Source organism: Apodemus sylvaticus, chromosome X (assembly GCF_947179515.1).
Source record: "Apodemus sylvaticus chromosome X, mApoSyl1.1, whole genome shotgun sequence".
Taxonomy (NCBI): domain Eukaryota; kingdom Metazoa; phylum Chordata; class Mammalia; order Rodentia; family Muridae; genus Apodemus; species Apodemus sylvaticus.
In genome coordinates, this window is record NC_067495.1 from 40,983,654 (window position 1) to 40,986,869 (window position 3,216).

Genomic DNA, 3,216 nt, shown 5'->3' on the forward strand with positions numbered 1-3,216 from the left:
TCTTCAGGAGGTCTGAAAGTGGAAAGCAGAGAAGGGTGACAGGATTTACCACCAATTAAAGAAACTTGGCAGCTCCTTGGACTGGGATTGAGCCTGCTTCACCATGGATCCTAAATTGTCAGCAACTGTGACAGAGGCTTTCGTCAGGCTCCATGACAAGGGGGTCTTCTACTGCAGCACCTGCCTGATCAACTGGTCCTGCACCCTCAACTCCGCCATTTCCGACATCGAGGTGGATAAGAAGGAACTGGCAGGCCACACACTGCTCTCTGTGCCCGGCTAGCTCAGTCGGTAGAGCATGAGACTCTTAATCTCAGGATCATGGGTTTGAGCCCCATGTTGGGCGCTAGAGTGTCCCGACCTGCAGGACAGTCAACAGGGTTCCTTAAGCCACCTAGAAGAAAGGCAATGGGGCAACAAGACAATAGAGGCCGGACAGCCTGTCTAATCCCGATCAAGCTGTCAAACTTTAGTTTTCACACAAGTCAATATAAAGGGAAGCATACAAGGTTTGGGAGGGGTAAAGGGGGAACAATCTTAGGGGGTTGGCATCATTTCTAAGAAACAGTTTCTCATAATTTCTGGTAAAGCTAGTTATTGCTGTTGGAATTCTGGCATGATAAAAGGGGGTTCATGAGGTGGTGAAGTGGAAAGGGGTTGCTATAGTAACCTATCTACAGATGAACTTCAAAAGGAGGGGGGTTTGAGATTACGTAGGAATAGTTCCTGGCATGGAGATCTAAGTGAGAATGACTCCTGGTATCGAGGTCTCCTGGCATTGAGAGCCAGGTGGGGATGGATCCTGGTATGGAGAGTTCTTGGCATTGAGTTCTTAGTGAGGATGGCTCCTGGCATTGTTAGGGTCTAACTTGAATTCTTTATAAATTTTGGATATTAGACCTGTGTCATATGTAGGGTTGGTGAATATCCTTTCCAAATCTGTAGGCTACTCTTTTTTTTTTTATTGACAGTGCCATTTGCCTTACAGAATCTTTTCAGTTTCAAGACATCCATTGTATCAATTGTTTGTCTTAGAGTCTGAGTCATTGGTGTTCTGTTGAAGAAATTGTGCCCTATACCAATGCATTCAAGGATATTTTCTACTTCCTCTTATTTGAGATTCAATGTATCCATATTTATGGATACATTGAGGCCTTTGGTCCACTTGGCCTTATGTTTTATGCAGGGTGATAAATATGTATCTATTTGCATTCTTTTACATATAAACATCTAGTTAGCCTAGCACCATTTGTTGAAGATGCTTTCTTTTTCCATTGAAATGTTTTGGCTTCTTTATGATAAATGAAGTGGCCATAGGTGTCATTGGGTGTATTTCTAGGTTTGTACTATTTCATTTTATATTCAAAAAAACTATCTTATCCAAGCATTTATAGTATTCTGGGCTTTCACTTCAGATTTGAGTACAACAGTATTTTGTGTCTCTCTAAATATTTTCTTGGATGTTCTGCAACCTTGAAAATAGCTTTTATGAGCTGTATTGACAGAGATCAATTGTATTTTATCATTAAGGTTTCTTCCAGGATGTCAAAGAACATGAGCAGAGTGAAGCCAGTAATCTAATGCTTCTACTTGATGACCATTCCCTGGCAGACTGAAGTTCATCAGTGACTATTATGCCATATCTGTAGTTAAAGCCCCTATTTTGTTGCCCTCTCTCAGTCCTAGTATTAAACACTATTCTGTTTATTATCTTCTTTAGATGAATGGGAATAGCTTTCTAATATTGTCTGTCTGTCTATCAAAATTTCTAACAGATTTATTAATTCTTCCATTAATTCTGAAACAACCTCTTTGAATTCTGTTCAACTGCTCTGAGTAACCTGCTGTCTGCAGATTACTGCGGAGATGTTTATTTCAGAGATATATAGGTTTTTTTTTACTTATGTACATACTTGTTCTATCCTTTCACCAGCTTTCTATCAGAACATAATCAGAAAAAATATTGACTTCAAGAAAATATTAGACAGGAATTTAATTGTGGGATTTGATTTAGCTGATGAAAGCAAGGGGGTTTGAATATATTACTATCAATGAGAAACAGTTATTGCTAAAGGTAAAAACCTAGAAAGGATGCCAGGATGTGTTTACTGGTCTCCATGGGCCAAAATCAATTGGTTAATGTTAAAGTGACCTAATAAGATCTTTAAGACTATGAAAGTAAAATAAAACCAGGCATATCCAGAGAGGCCACTTCAGCATGGAGTGAGAAAAGCATAGATATGTTCTGTTCTCTTCTAATCTTTATTTCATGCAGGTAGAATGGCTGTACCTACTAGAAAATAATAGTATAAGAAAAGACAGAACAGCAGCTTCCTTATGAGCTACTTCATTTCATGGAAAGTCTAAGCAATAGAATAACTTTATGTAAGCAGTTGTACAGTCCTTGTTTTGGCACAGAAAACTGTTTAAACTAGCATAATTGAACCCAAAATGTATACTTTTTTATTTCAATGGTAAATGACCCTCCAAGGTCCATTTATTAAAGATTTGATATACTGTTGGGACTTGCTAAGTGGTAGATGCTAAGTGCTGTTTTGTATTATACCTGTCAAACCAGCTGCTTAAGTGCATAAGGAAAGTAGACAGTTTAAATTCATAAGATTAAGCATAGTTGGCCTATATAATGAGATCATGATTCAAAAACAAACAAAAAACCCCATAAAACATCAAAGAAAAACACAGTAAGAAAGAAAATTAAAAGTAGTAGTACCTCACTAGAGGTCCTGAGATAGTATGCTATTCAAGGTGACCCTAAAACTCTTTATTTTGTCTTACCTTCTTTTCAGTGAGAAAAATTTGCTTGCCCATATAATTTTGCCAAATCAGAGGCCTTAAATAACTAAGGTATTTAATATTGGACAAAATTTTACAAAACTATGGCTGAAAAGTGAACTTTTATGGATATTTTTAAAATAATCTTTGGCAATAATAATATTTATCATCATAATAGTCATCATCTCTAGTAATTCTAATGAAGAAACTGAATATATCACAATAATGATGAATTCTTATGATTAAACCTTATGTTCTTTTCTGCTCAATGTAGCAAATTTAACATACTTTTTACTACTTTTTTGTATCTAGTGCAATAGTGCAAATCAGAAATAAAATCTTTCCTTTTTTTTTTGGTTTTTCTTGTTTTCTTTTTCTTTTTTTTTTTTTTTGAGACAGGGTTTCTCTGTGTAGCCCTTGCTG

General features: G+C 36.7%; 1 non-coding gene across 1 annotated transcript; it reads left to right on the forward strand.

The window, feature by feature from the left end:
* Positions 1–273: 273 nt before the first annotated feature.
* Positions 274–346, forward strand: Trnak-cuu (transfer RNA lysine (anticodon CUU)). Its single transcript has one exon. It is a non-coding gene; the product is annotated as a tRNA-Lys (tRNA).
* Positions 347–3,216: the final 2,870 nt, after the last annotated feature.